This window comes from Camponotus vicinus, unplaced genomic scaffold (assembly GCF_025532165.1).
Source record: "Camponotus vicinus isolate PSW18456_S1 unplaced genomic scaffold, iyCamVici1.0 SCAF_9, whole genome shotgun sequence".
In the NCBI taxonomy this organism is placed as follows: Eukaryota; Metazoa; Arthropoda; class Insecta; order Hymenoptera; family Formicidae; genus Camponotus; species Camponotus vicinus.
The window spans coordinates 3,014,866-3,031,067 of NW_028141981.1; the positions used below are offsets into that span (position 1 = coordinate 3,014,866).

The 16,202-nt window shown below is 41.3% G+C and overlaps 1 long non-coding RNA gene across 1 annotated transcript in view; it reads right to left on the reverse strand.

Moving 5' to 3' along the window:
• Nucleotides 1-216: 216 nt before the first annotated feature.
• The window catches only part of LOC145977511 (uncharacterized), a 127,038-nt gene continuing 111,052 nt past the window's right edge, over nucleotides 217-16,202 (reverse strand). Inside the window, exons 2-3 of the long non-coding RNA XR_014440518.1 lie at nucleotides 1,102-1,313; nucleotides 217-327 (exon numbers count right to left, since the gene is read on the reverse strand). This is a non-coding gene — a long non-coding RNA (uncharacterized LOC145977511). The remainder of the gene's footprint in view (nucleotides 328-1,101; nucleotides 1,314-16,202) is intronic.

Consider the following 16,202-nt stretch of genomic DNA (forward strand, 5'->3'; position numbering starts at 1 on the left):
GAAAACATTACAACATGCAGATTGGAAAAATCAGATTATAGCAGATGAGAAAATTTTAAATTTTAAAGAAAATTCTCTAGTATTTAGAAATAATCGATACATCAAAGATAAAAGCTGATTAATTATTAGAAAATTAAATGAATCATCTTAGAAAAAAATATGTATATAATATATTGCAACATGTTATAATGGTGTAAAATTATGTTTCAACGCCTATTAATATATTCTAAATTAATTATCTCCAATTCACATAACGATTTGGTTTAATTTCTCTTATCCGTGCTTTATACCGTACTATCTCTTTGATGTGGAATACAAAGCTACAAACTGAAAAAGATAAATATTGCATGAAAAAGGGGCGAGTTAGAAGCACGCCGGGTAGGACAGGCGACACAAACCGGTATTTCAACACGATATTTACACTCGCATCACGGATGTATCTGCCGTACTTTATCGTGAAACGATTCTCGATATTATTACATACGCGAAATGTTTACTGACGTTTTCAATATTTGATTAATCCCTTGCAATTAACATGCACAATTACCTTCAAAGCAGCGAACTTGATATGAATCATATTCCAATCTGCATTTAAATACTCCATTAACATGTTAAATTATTAATCTCCATGTACAAAAGATAGAGAATGAAATATTTCGCATATGGAATGAGCGACAAGATAACAATGTGCGCATTTATTACTTATAATATCTCGAAAAATATGTTTGGCTATATATTATAATATTTATCCAAGACTATTAATATCGTGGCTTACGATGCGGAAAAGATATTATTAGCTTCCAAAGTCGTACTATTATTAGCTTCCAAAGTCGCATCAAAAAGGAAGAGACGTGAACGCTGACAAAGAAAACAGTGAAAATAGAAAGCGGATTTTGAGATGGCGCCGGACAATACAGCGCGTTAGAAAGGCCGAATGTGGGCCCGTTCGCATAGTAGGATTTTGATTGGATTTGCCACGCAGCACCCACGTATAACGCGTATTAGCATTCATGGTCGGCCGCCGAGGGCCGGTCTATTACTATCGTAAATCGCTCTTAACAGTACCGCTGGATAGTTTGGTCGCGCCGGAATACCAATCACCTTATGTCTCCGAAACGCGTGTCGTCTTCTTCCCTTCGAGACAATGACGCCGATGTCCGGACTAACTGAACTCGCATGTCGAATTTCAATTCACGCGTTTTCCCGTTAGCGTGTTTCTTCAATCCTTTCTCTAATTTTTGTTCGCTTCTTTGCCGGTTTCAAATATTTGTAGATGGAACATGATGATTTTCTCAATTTCTCATTATTCGTAGCTGAAAAAAAGTTTTTCCCCCTAGTTAAAAAAAGATAAATTTGTTTATAATAATAGCTGATTATTTTTTCGTGTCACATTGATTTAAAGAGACGAATAAATTTCATTATTTGAACTCTCTTATATACGTGGAACCTTCTGACATGAATTCACTCGTGAATAGAAATATTGTTTTAGAGAACTTACATGTTGATTTAACGCATTAACATTATGCTTAGTTCATACTATGAGATACGTAATAATTTTCGTGTCCAGTGGTCTGTCCACGTTAATGACATGGAACACAAGAATCCGCATGACTAATGCTTGTTTATTCGGAGAAAATCCACACTCCGCTCTTACACGAAAAAAATAAAAAGGATGCGAATGTTTTTTGTCATCCTTTATCCCTTTACCAGATCCCGCTTCCTGACCGCCTATCTGGTCTCCCATATGTATGTACGCACACGCGTGTCGGCGTTCTTGGCACTTGGTGTGGCGAAAACATCGCACGCGGAGATCAGATTATCAAGACCATTGTTTATGCTTTTATACATCCGGTCTAAGCTGGTGCGGCGGGCCTTAAATTTTCACGATATATATATACGTGCGATCATTCGATGCGTACAGAGCTTGTGCAGAGCGCGGGCATGTTTTCTACGATCTTTCGCATGCGAAGGAAACGCGGAGATGTCTTTATGCCGAAGCTCGTTGATTTAAGAGTCGGCGTATGCCAGTGTCCGTTTATAGAACCCCACGTGGAATGCTCCTGCGCCGATTTTATGATACTTTTCTCGCGCGAGAAACGGCTAGTTGTGCGGTATACTTTTTCGCCATCGAGTCTACGTTGTTTACGAGATCGTTGCCATTAATATGGGGGTTGGGAAAGAGTGGAACATAAGCTTGCAAGGAGCATCGAGGAGAATGTATTGATGCATTCACATGTCGAAAACTATGGCACGTTAGTAGCTCAATGTCAAAGCGCAAAAACGACAAGATGACATCAGAGATGTATCGAAGTGAATACAAAGCGATTGATAATTTATGCCAAAAAATTTATCTCATAGCTTGTTCATTTTTTCTCGCGGTTTTCGAGTTTTCGAATTTTCGAATCGTTTCAATTCTAGCGCGAGTACGCGCTCCAGTTTTTTGAGAGAAATTTAACGATTTCACGATAATCGAGCGAGTATTTCCATGAATCACTGTAGACAATCGCAATAAAAGAGAGTGCTTAGATAAAGGCCGGTAATTTTTGTGCGTGCGGGCTTAGTCTCGGATTCTCCGGGAACAATTGTTACCGAAAGAAAGGAGATAGTGCGAATTCCTTATACGATGGAAAAGCCAATGAGAAGATCTAGCGACTCTCGTAAAAATAGCGTAGTCCGTCGTTCATCCGCCTTTTCCTACTCCATCGGGCCTCGTAAATCCTTATCGTCACTCTCGTCACGCAAACGTTCCTTTCCATCGGGTCCCGGGAGTTTACACCGCAGCACTATCGCATTATCTTTACTTCTCACTTTGGAATGCGAGGCGTCGCTATTCCATACGGTCATCCATTGCTTAACCCTTTCAGCGAGCGCGAGATAAATATGTGTCGCTTGACACCTTCCATGAAATTGAATAATTCCGAGTCGTATATTCATACTCATTCAAATGCATACTTATCTTTACTTCTTTCTTCGTGGCTCGAAATGGTCGCCAACGTAGCGACATCGAACGTAGAGTCGATTGGACGATCGAATACTTTTTAAAAACATTTCGTTGTTTCGAACCCACGACTATATCATTGGTTGATTAAACGTGGAACTAAACGTGTAAAAGGGTAGATATCGAAATGGATAGAATTTCGAGGGACTTGATATCTAATGCCACCAAGGCTGAAAAAGATGTGTTTTCATTCTTTTCATGCGGATCACGAAAAAAGCAATAGCGAGCATTAATTTATATATATACGGAAAGAAGGGAAAGCTAGACTATATCCAAAATAACCGATTTCTAGAGAAAGAAATGAAATATAATGAAAATTGATCAAATAAATTAAAATAGAATTTGAATCAGTAAGAATAAAGATCATTTAAAAAGACAAACTTGTTATACAACTAAAAATTTTTATATGTTTGATATATTATATATATACCTCCTATATATTCACGAAATTTCTATATATATATTTTTAAAAGCTTCTCTTCTGTTACACAATTTTACATCGCGATAATATAATCTCAGTTTGAAGAGTTTAATAAAGTTAAATATTTATTAATGTAAAGATAGAGATTTATAAATCGAAATTCGATAAAGTCGAGTTGATTTGATAATCCCGTCTCGATAGCGTTTCAATAACTGACAAAGATAGATTGTTTACGAAGAACTAGATCAGCGCACAATTTACGATAAATACAAATATAGGGGTCGTTTAGGGGTGTTAGCGTTTTCTTGCAAGTCATATCCTTTTGAGGAGCATGAGATGGACGCGCTGTCGGATGGATTCCGCCAAATTGAACGATTCTGCTTTTGCGGTCATATCCATCCAAGACGTTTTCCCTTTATCGCGTCTCGACTCGAACGAGAAATCGCGATTGACTATCCGATCCGTCCCGGATTTCTTCTCGCGAGATGAGGTTACATCGTTTCCAGCGATTGAAAGTATCAATCTCTAACCGCACTCATTGCGTTGCATTTCGAGTCTATAAAACTTCCTCCGTTACATCCTTGTGCTTTGAAAATGTTTTTCGTTATTATCAGAAGGAAAAAAGCGTAAAGAGAGTCTATTCTATTCCCTACATATTTTCTGCCAATATTACCTATCATGACAGCATCCGACAACGCTCCGTCTATGTACCACGTACCTTTTCTACGCTTATCATCGGTTTTAATCGCTCTTAACCCGCTGCCTACATCGTATCCTTAATTTCCCTGAGCCCGGGAACAACGTTACTCAGCGGAATGTAGCTTTTACTGACTGACATATCCGTTTAAGGGGATCACGCTGCTCGGCTATCGATTTATACGTATCTCGAGCGTTCTTTCGTTCGCGGTTTACAGCGAGTTCGAGAATATCGATCGGCGTTCGTACTTAAGCCGATTGCAAATTTGCTTACTACCGATTAATACGCACTTAGGCCTGCTCTCGTAACGATTAAAAACGCTGTTCACACCGTATCGTGAAGCTGTCACTTTTGTACTGATGCATAATTGAACATGATACGTTGAGACATAATATGTTCGCCAGCTACGTACGATCAGGTTTCTCCTGTTTCCTTTCGAAAGATCAACTCGTTTCTCTCGGTTAAATCTTTTACAACTGCAATTAAATGATTCTCTAGATGGCGATTTTGGAGAATTACGTCGAATAGAAAGCGATGGAGAGTGAGCGCAGTTCCACAAATAATGCCAAAGAGAGTTTAGCTCGCTAACGATAGCATAAAAAAAGAGCCTAATAATTGCGTAACAGAATTTTTATATATTATAGATATTATCACGTAGCGTAGCAAGTGCAATAGTTCTTCGAAATTAATTTCGCGCGATTCACACTAAATAAAAGATTTAAAAAAATAAAGAAGAACGCAATGCATAAGGAGCAGTATGCGAATTATGATTTATGGAAATTTAAGACCTCAAGTTCATGCCGTTATATCTCTTCTTTCCGACCGCGTACGCACTACATGCGTGTTTCCATCTTCTATCAGTTACACCAGCCCTATCAACGGTTCGATTATTTTTATTCCCGACATCCAGTTCCCACAACAAACGCGCGATACGAACTGGATCGTCGTCGGCGGCCGCGGCTACGGTCGCACATTTCTCGGATGATCGCGGTCGAATCCAGGCGAGAATGGTTAACGGAACACCCCTGAGGTTTCTCTTTCTCTTTCTCTTTTGCGCTTTGTTATCTACCGTTGGAGAATATGTGGTGTTCGGTTTGCCTCGCGCCTCTCCGCGCGCTCGCCTTCTACTCCGAAGCCGAAGCTGTCGATCGGCCGTTCCCCTGTTTCTCTTCCTTTTCTATCTTTACCTTATCCTGACCTGGCCGCGGCACACACCGGCACGCATTCCGATCAATAAGAAGAACAAGCCCGGTAGACCGCAGCAGAACGGTAGCTCATTCACACGGTCTCCTTCTTCTCGGGAGCTCCTCGAAGCTCCTCGAAGCTCCTCGGCAACACGCGTGCACACGCAACGCGTGTGTGCGTGCGCGCGAATTTACCTCGTCGCACCCGTCTACTTCATATACCCGTGTACAATAAACTTGCGACTCGCGCCAAGATAATGCCTTCCTACTGGAAGTGAAACAGCACTCGGCGTGCCACAGCGAAAAGAGAGAACCTGGAATTGCGGTTCTTGATGGATCCCGGGAATTGCCTCGGCGAATAAGCGCCGCGGCGCAAGGGCAAAGGAGGCCAGGGAGTCTTGACGCGATTACACAAAGGCGTATAGAGCCAGACGGAGAGGAAGAGAACGGATCTTACCGCAAGCGACACGAATTTCGAATGGACCCCGGACCAAAGTTTTCGGGGGATGGTGACGCGACGCGCCGGCACCCGCGGCGGAACTGCGGTAAAAACGCTCCCGACCGAGTTACTCGGCAAGTAGTCTGGATTGCTTTGACGATTATTAAAGAAGAACGAGAGAGGTGGACTGTAGTTTGCGCCCGCTCGCCGGTAAATTCGCCAGGAAATCCCTGTCACGAAGAAATTGCGGCAATCGGCACTCGCCTTCGTTCGTTAAATCAAATTAATATCAGAGACAGCGAAGGGACGAAAAAAATGTATGTAAGACGTTAACTCTATAATGACAAAATTTGTTCTCGAAGGCGTTCGGCCACTCTACGAGAGATCGTCGAGAGATAAAACCGTGGTAGGAATTTTTTATTATTTCGGCATTTTTGATGATTTAGTTCTTGAAAGAACTAAGGATCGTGGAAAATTAAGCGCCGGGCCACGTAAGAAATTCCTCTATGCTGAAATTTATTCTGACTCATTAAGACGCTCCTAGATAGCCACGTAACGATATCTAATACGTAGAGAAGACGTAGCGGAGGATTCAGAAAAGAGATAGTATTGAGTTAAACTTTTAATAGATTTCTCTGGATAAGCGTAATTACTTCCGCTTACCGGGATTCCGGCCTTGAACTCGCCGTACCTTCTCAGACTTTAATTAAGAAACTATCTCGTCCGTAACCTCGACACTACGGGGAGAAACGTACGCGGTGGAGTATATCCCGGAATTTTTACGAGGTCCGCACGATGACTGACGATGATCGATGAGGTTCCTCCCGTGAACCGTGTAGCAATTTTTACATCCCCCGATTCTCCGTAACTTACTTGCAGCGTGTCCTCGTTGTAATTACAAAGTTATTGTGTCGTCGAAACTTTGTTTAGGCTTTTAATAAATATTGTATATATGCATCAATATTATTTGTACTTGAAAAAATTGTATACAAAAAAGCTGCACAAGGATAAAACTATACAACAAGAATAGCAACGATGAAAAAGAAGAAAACCGCGTGATAAAAAGTTAAAAAATCTATATAATGTCCGGAAATATAAGTTTTCCATGAAACTCTGCTTGTTAGTGAAGCAAAAATGGCAAGAAACGATATGTCGATATGGTCTTTCCATCAATTTTTGCTCAACGTTCAGACGTTCTTTTTCTATTGCAGCAACACGCCTATTCGTAGCGAACATTGTTCTCAAAATGGTCGTTCGTTTAACGCAGCCGATACGACTAATACACGTCGAAAGCAAAGAAATCCATTGTACGTGTGGTCTGTACCACCAGAAATAAAAAAAACTCGCAATTTATCGTTTTAGAATGTTTTTTCTCGTAATTGAGTATCTTTAAATATATCTTCAATCTCCATTAAAGCTATATTGTAAATATTACAAATATTCATCTAAATTAAATAGGAATATCTCTATTATATTCTAAAAACTCTACTAATTATTTATATATAAAATTATTTTACAACTTTTATTTAACATTCTCCCAAATATAAAATTTTCCATTTAAAAATAATAATGCAATTAGAAACATGAAATAAGAATATACGCATGCAATAAAGAATTTTTGCAGCTTGTATATTAATGAGAGACAGAGAGAGTAAAAGTAATATACTTTTGAAAAATAATACATTTCTAAATAATTTTTTCAAGTCTTGATGAGCCATTGTATGCGAATATATATACGTTACATTATTTAAGCCTTTATGCCTTCACATAAATATTGCAAATTTCCGCGACACATTCTTCTTATCATCTTTTTTTAACAGGTCACTAATTGTGTTCGGTCGTACCGTATTGTCAGATGATAATTGCGTTATTCTTCCAGTTAAAATGCGCAAGTTTACGACTATTACACAAATCTTGCGCACATTTCCTTTTCCTCGCGTCTATATAGGCTCATCTCTTTCGCGAGGAGAACACTTACTCTTCCTCGATGTAAGATCCATGTGTGCGATACATCTTTTCGCGCGCAAACCCTACGACGTGTACGTGCGCTTACGTGGTTGTCGCTCGCACCAGGAAGAGGCGAAGAAACGTAGGGGCGCTCGCGCGATGAGGAAAAAGATTCCGCCGTTGCGCCCGCGGGCCGCGAAGGTGTGGAACGATCGTGAGGCGCGCAAACGAAGTAAAAGGAGAGGAGGAGAGGAAGCGAGAGGAAGCGAGAGGAAGTCTCGGAAGAGAGGATCGGCGCTCCGAGAGAATCGAGCGAGAGGCGATACGCGAATGTTTAATGTCTCGCACTAAATTATGCAATTACCTTTATGTCTGTCCGAAGACCATCTCCCGACTAGCGCGAGTGCGTGTGCGTGACGCGTCGCGCACCTGCATACGCACACGCGTAAAAGAGAGATTCGCGTTGCATATCGGCGAGCGAAAAAGCGAGTGCGATCGCGAATGCGCGTTCGTGTGCGCGTGTACGTACGTGATCCGATGGTGTACCATGGTTCGCATCCCTCTCGCCCAAAGCCCACAAGCGGCATATATCATGGACGCGTATCATGCTTTTGCCTACTATAATACTAGCAGCTCCGCAGAGCGAGGCTAAACCGCGCCAGGCTACACCGCGCGATTGTTAGAATACAATGACTACCACTATTTACTCCCGCGAATAGTATTACAATAGCGCGTGTCATTATAACTCCACGGCCGCGTTACCGCCATCGCCACCACGATGTATCGAAACAAGAGGACTGATTTGGTGAGAAAATTGCCTATCAAATGACTACATCGCGCTCCATAAGAGAGCGAACGTGCATTCGCGTGTAACTGCAAATTGCGAACGAAAATGCAATATTGCGTGTGGATGTGGTATCTTGGTTGATGCGCGCTCTTCTAATCAAATGAAAGATTGATTTAACATATGTATGCGCGTTAACAGCGTACACAATATTTGCTTTAACTTAGTAATTATCGTAACGAGAGCGCGCATCGCTTTGCGAGCACATTCTGTTCTAATGCTCCGAGTGCATTATTTATTTGTGCATAGTTCCCTTATACGCTAATCAATCGGAGTGCTTGTTACTGCGACTCGTTTCTGTATCGGCATGCGCGATTTGCGTATGTACGCCCCTCGTAAAATCGTGCATTGACGAATTGACTATTAACGTGTAACAGCAGATGTTGCCGATGTAACCGGTAATGATGGGCATTCTTCATTCAATCTCGCACGCCGATTACAAATGACTTCGTTGACGACCTGCGAGAACGTCTCGTTCGCTCAATCGCGATTTATGCGTGCAAAAAGCGCCGATGGAGCATGGAAGGATCGGTTCGCCATGAAGCAGATTAGTTGTCAGTCTTGTTACCGAGACCACAACTTGAGCACTCTACAAGAATGTTAACAGACAAAATACCGTTGGCGCGACTAGCGGACAGCTGATCGAACCGGTTCGTAGTAGATTCGCTAATTTGCGTGGCAAGAACTGATAAAGAGACGTGGCTAGTGGCAGATAAAACTGTCAGTTATATAAAGTATAACTTCTCTTAACGCGATCCTCTATGCGAATATTATGTAAACTCATCCAAAATATTTCTGAAAGCGGTCGCGGTATCGTCTCTTGTCGGAAGATCTCCTGTTACTTTTCGATTCGGAAAAAAAAGGGAAGACGTTTTAGCATAAGCAACTCGATTCGACGAGCGGCACGCATTCTCTTGGTGAATTCGCAAAAATAGAGGGCAAGAGAGGAGGATGTTCGAGGTGCGCGACGAGAATATATAGATAATGCAATCTCTCTGATTCTTGAATATTGGAGAGACGCGCATCTCCGCGACTTTAGGGGATCTGTTAGGCCGATATTTTATTATTTAGATATTCACTATCGGATTATATTCGAAAATATATACACAAAGATGCGTACGTAGACGGAGGTGCGACCGATACGGCGCGAGAGGAAATTGAAATCTCCTCTCCTGGACCGACTCGCACGCCCGCGTGCGATATTACGTTTACTCCCGCGCGTAGCCTTGAATTACCAAGGGCCTTCGGATAAAATGTAAAACGTATAATCTTCATCAGTTCATTCAGGGTTGGCGAAATAACTGGGAGATAGGCAACAAATGCACTCGCGCGCAGCCGCGCGAAAGGAACGTGCAAATAACAGAATGTGACATGAAAAATAACGTTTGAATTCCTTCCCGATGTTATTACGAGAAATGCGGATTACGAAAATGTTGAAAGGTTTTGCCCTCCCTCCCTCCCACCCATCCTTTCCTCTCTTCCTCTCTCCATTTGCGGATTATTTGCAGATTACGCGCGCTGGGTAACGCACAACGCGTAATAATTTCGAGAGTAGATTGGAGGCATCATTGAGGGGAAGGGGGGAAGCTGGTATCTACATAGCATTAATATAAATCAGCGGCTTAATGTGAGAAATATGTTGCGGGGATTTACTATGCGTAAGATAGCGAGATTTACGTTCATTGCCCGAAGAAGCAACGCGATGTCGATGGCGGCGAATAGAAGCGTCAAGAATCCGTCATTTATAGCAAATTTCTCGCGTGCGCGCGCACGATTCCGCACAGCTTTGAATTACGAAGAACCTTCGGATAAAAGATGAAATATATACATCCTTTTTTGAATCTGAAATAAGACGGGGATACACTCTGCGCGCGCGCATTCCTGTCCGCATATGTCGTTTTCAAGCGGTAAGGTCAGCCGATGCGCGGTCATCCGAGATGATCATCTTAGATGCTATTATCTGGATAATGCGAGATGCATCGCATCGCGTGGAAATACGTATGGCTCGCAGCCAGGACAATGAATTACGCTCCAAGAGTGCACCCTCTTCCCCGTCCCTTTCCCACTGCATCCTTTTCCGCCGCTGTTGCTGTCGTTGCTTCTGTTGTTCTTGCTGTAGCCGCTACATCGACGAAAAAATAATCTTTGACCTTCCCTTACTCGGGGGCCTATCGTCGGGTCAAGCAGAGTATCTAGATCGTAATTCACAAATCGCATCCTTGTCTACGCGAACTAACGAGACAACCAAAACCGCCACGAATTACGCGATTCTGTTGCTTTACCGAGGAAATAATATCAGCAAGGATATTGTCAATTTCAGTTTCAAATTAATTCTACATAAAGTGACTTATGCAAATTTCTTTTTGTGTTTCTGTTTCCTATAATAAATGCTGATAATTATTTTCAAAATCTTATGTTTATTAATAAATTTATTAGACTTTAATAAGATCATGTCTTTCTATTTTTATAGATGATACATGAGATGATGTCTTTCTATTTTTATAGATGATGCAATATACGTATTAATATAATATCGTAGATAATTTTAAATAATGAGATTATTATAAGAGATTTATTATAAGATTAGAAATTTTTTAATAATTAAGTTTGTGCTAAATCAGTACATCAGACGTATCAGTGCTATACTTAAAGTTATTACATATTTACAGTACATCGCGGTGTTAGATAAATGAGTTTCCAAGAAAAATTTTTAAGTCTGTAAATATTATATCCAAGTGTGTTTAATTTATATTTTATAAATAATAGTTGCATTACGCCATTAATTCCCTAATCCGCGTTAGTATACACCGGTTGACGCAATTCATAAATCATAGATACGGAATCTTATCTGGGTGATCGTGTAACGTTAACCCGAAGGCGTTGGTTGTCACCGTAAATTACAAGATTGTGGCGGTAGATAAATAAGTTTGGAAATGTACGCACAAAATGCAATACCTCGAAGAAAATATTTTCGGTTCTTGACATGCATACAATTCAGCATTTCATTAACCATATATTAGTGTCGGTTCTTGATTCAACGGGACTAATTCGCGGTGTCCCTGCGTAAAGCCGACCTTGTCAGCGCGGCTTCAAGCCACGCACATACGTCACATAGATAACCACGCCGGGTCCACGCGAGAATGTACAACGAGCCCGGCAGATAAGTGTAAGGAGATACGCGACGGTAAGTTACGATGTGTTCTCTGATGCGAAATACGTTAGTGGGATGGGGCTTATAAACTGCCAAAACGGCGCGAATGAGGGACCTCGTTCAGGAAAAAATAATCGAATGCGAAGTTATGCGATGATGAGATAATCTAATCTTACAACATCATAATATATAGAGAAGGATATTTCTTATATATTAAAATAATTTCTCCTATCAAAAAATAAATATCAATTATTGAATAAATAAAAATTGAAGCATAATTGTAGAGTAATATAATTAATATCAATAATTGTACTAATTGGATTTGGATAAATCTGCACGTGTTATAATATTGTGATTATTCTTTATTTTATAATAATATTTGTACATCGATATTGCAAGAACACAATGTTGCAACCGTGTTTACGTCTTGCAGGTAATTTAGGGTCGAAGTAAAAATTGGAGGTGCCTAAAATCAACTTATGAAGTAGGTTAAGGCAATCCGAGAGCCGATTTCTCGAGAGCCTCGATAGCGCCACTCGATAGATTTATTTCCATTCATAAATATATACCGCGAAGCGCGTTCGGAACTTTGGTTGCCTTGTTCATTTCGTTCTTGAAGCACGCGAGCCACTTTCGAAAACTCGAAGAGTATAGGTTACACACTTCGAAGTATTCGATGAAACGTGGGATGTGGAAGTTTCATGGTGAAAAGAATGCTCCTCCGCCAAAACACAAGATGCAAAGATTAGGTTGATGAGTCACGCAGCAGAATAACACGGGAAAAGAGAAGAGAAGAGAAGAGAGATATAGCTGCGGGTATAAAATCCGTGCTAAACGAAAAAAAAGAATGAAATGAAGAGAGAAGGAGAATAAGAAAGATTGCGAGAATGAAAGACCCGGAGGAAGGAAAGAGAGAAATATCGTAGAAGGCACGATTCCGTTCCCCGTGAATTGGCGGTGGATCGCCCTATCTGGTCGAATACTTGTCCGTTGACTATTACGCCTTAACAAGCAGCAAAATAATTATAGTGATCGCGACGCGCAAGCCGCGGAGAGAGCGAGTCGCGCCCCTTCCCGATCGATATAACGCGGTTGATGCATTCGCGAAATTGTTTCGCGTTACGTCTCGAATCTGATAGCGCTATTGGTTGGATTCCACATGCTCGTTTCATGTCGAGCTTAGAGGCTGCGAAACGATCACACGATCATTCTACACCTCGGTAACGTACCGGTCCGATACGGTAAATCAAGCGGCGGGAAAATCGAGCGGTAAGCGAGGCAACCGATCACGATTCAACCCTTAAAGGTACGTCTGCACGGCCGCTTCCTGGTGCCGTTAACGGTGAAGACCGGCACGTACTATCATGTTTATGGGCTCGTTACGCGGCAGTACGCTGTCTCGCCATGGATGGTTCGAAGTGCGAAAATTCAGAGTACCGAGGACGCATCGGGAGATGAGATTATCCGTGATGTACACCAGCGTTCGTATAATCATAATGCAACTAGATGCGAGGAATGATACGATGTCGACAAGTTCAAGGATAAATTTCGCGCTTTCGCACAATAATGTCTCAGGGAATCAATTATGCGAATATTTTACTCGCCCACCGTGATTAATTTATGAATTCGATGATATAGATCGCCGAATGTGCTAATGTGAATTAGCGACTGTGTCTGGCGAATAAAATTAATTATAATTAAATTCATTAATATCCAAAACCGGAATCGGCTGATTTTGATTTACATATTTTGATATGTATCGATATGAGCCTCAAACGGAAATTATCGAGTTAATACAAAGATGGTTGATTCAATAATTAATAATTTTTATAATTTTTGTAACAACGAAGAAACGGATTAATAAGGACAGAAAATAAAGCGTGAATAGAAAATCCAGAATCTTCATAAGAAATCCTTTAATAAATTAGACGGTTCAATTTCAGACTATCTTCAATATTATATGAATCCTGTTTTATTATCATTTAATTATTAATCATTATTTTACTGAAGATGGTCTAAACTAACAATAAAACATTTACTTTATTGAAGGATCTTTTATAGAGTCTAGACTTTTTTATTTGCGTTCTGTTTTTTACGTTAGAGCCCGTTAAATTATATTATCTATTAAGGTCTTAGTTTTATTTTTATTGTATAATTTTATTGTAGAACAAAAGAAACAAATAGAACAAAAAATCCATGTTTTCGAGAATGAATTTTCGATAAATACAGGATAATTGTGTACACTGCGCTCATATGATATACTGTATACATATACAAGAGAAAATTACTCTTATATGATACCTTAAGATGGATTTATTCTCGAGCAAGAGAGAAGTGCTTTTCTTCAATAATCTAATGATTAACGATTAACATTATTAAACAATACGAGAAACATAAATCTTGATTTCATGATAACCCATCATTTTATCTAAAGAAAATCTCATCACGTCGATTCCGTTCATAAATAATAGTTATAGGAGCTCATGCTGTCATTAAAGCCATTAATAATCTTGTGTTCTATCGATAGAGGATCATATTAGGTGTCGACAAGTTCACGGTCGCGTGCGAAGGACACGCTTTTGGCACGAGTGTCGGTCGTCGGTTTCGATCGAACGATCGCTCCGGGCTCGAACGTGACGTCAGGTGCGATTATTAAAGATCTTCCTTAAACGGAACGTAGAGACAGCGTGTCTATGGCAGCATCGTCCTTGGATGCACAAGGAGAGACGTCTAGCTTCGGGGCTGATTGGCCGATCCTGTAGAAATACGCGCCGAACGGTCGAAAACTAATTACGATCGGTATCCCGGGTAGCTCGATAGGTGCACGAGGTCACTCGTATCGGTGCTTAATCCTATCTGATTCTCTTTTTATATTTTTTTTCTTTTTTCTTTCATGTCGCGGACACGAAGCGAAGAAAGGCGAACGATTATGAGACGCGCCGGATCACACCGTGCAATTATATCGCGCAAGACTGATCATGTGTAAACAAAAAAGATATTGATCGCGTCGATCGTTAACGATCTCGCGCGGAATCTCAAACCCTTGTACACTGTGATTATGAAATATATCTCGGATATGGAGTGAGTCGTCTCTCCTCATTGACACTATAATCCCTTACTTTGAGATCAAGTAGCCGCACGCGAACAATTGTAGATAAGCGTGATTTTAGATGTCTTTGTTTGATAATAATGGACGCGTTATCGAAGAAAGAAAAAAATTGGAATAATTGACTTGTTAAATAATTTATATATTTGGATGCAAACATACACTAATAATATATCAAGCAGATTTACGAAAGAAGTTTCCATCGCGTGAATTTTGCAAATTCTTTTCGAAAGCGCGATTCGAAAATATATTCGATCGAAAACATTCAGACGATTCGCAGCCCGACTACAAGTTGCGGTCCATTCTTCGGAGTACAGAGGTTAGAGCAAACCGTGTTATTAAGGAACCCTCTCTAGGCGGTTCCTCCCGTTGTTCTCTCGTATCCTCACGCTCCCTCAAACCACGTAACGTCCGAGAAATAAACGGAACAGCGAGCGTAGCATCTTTGCAGAGACTGTAAAGTCCGAAACCTCGAAGGTATTTCGTCCGACGGGGAGTAAAGTTGATGAAACCACAATGACATAATATTAGCGGTGTGGCGCGATAATCATACGTCTCTCTTCGTGGCCTCACGGCGGATGTGGGCCTCTCAAATTGCGATGCCCCTATCTTTCGCGATTCACGCCCTTCTCGCAAACATCAGAATAAAATTAGACAGGAATCTCGGCAAAGCGCGTTCCGAGATTATGCGCGCGTACAGCCATGCGAAAGGGGCACGAAAAGTGTAAAGGGAAAGAGTAACCGCCGAGACTCGCTTCGCCGAGAGAGGAGAATAGGACGAGAAATTTAGATGGGGTCGATAAGGATAGAGGGACGGCAGGAACGGAGGAAAAGAGAAAGAAGCGAGGCTGTGCGCCAGACGGGATGGGAAGGAGATCCGGCGGGGGGTACGTATGCAAGTACTAAGTGAGTTATAGCTCTCGGGCTGATATATCAACTCCTTCATTTCCGCCGCAGACGCGACCGGGCACCCCCGGCGGCCCGACGGCAACTTCCACCGGGACCGGTCCCTCTTCTCTTCCTCTCCTTTCCCATCCAGTAAGTCGTCGCGTACCGGATGGCGCGTGCACTCTTAAGCGCTCGGATGTAAATGGAGCGCAAATGGTTCGCGGATATACCGTTCGCCGGAATCGCTTTCTGTCCGACGTCTATGAGTGATTCAGCGGTAACTCGCGCGAACCGTTCTCGAACATCGGGGAACACACATTCTACAGGCGAAACTTATTTACACTCACGAGAGAGAGAAAAAGAGAGAGAGGGAGAGAGAAAGGGAAAAAATGCTATTACTTTTTAAATCTTGTAGAATAATAATATAGAAGAATAATAATAACCCGTCATCGCGCCATTGATGAGAGGTTTCGTGTGTTGCTGCGAGGTGCACCGAGCCCGGTATTATAGCTGATGGGCTTGTATTA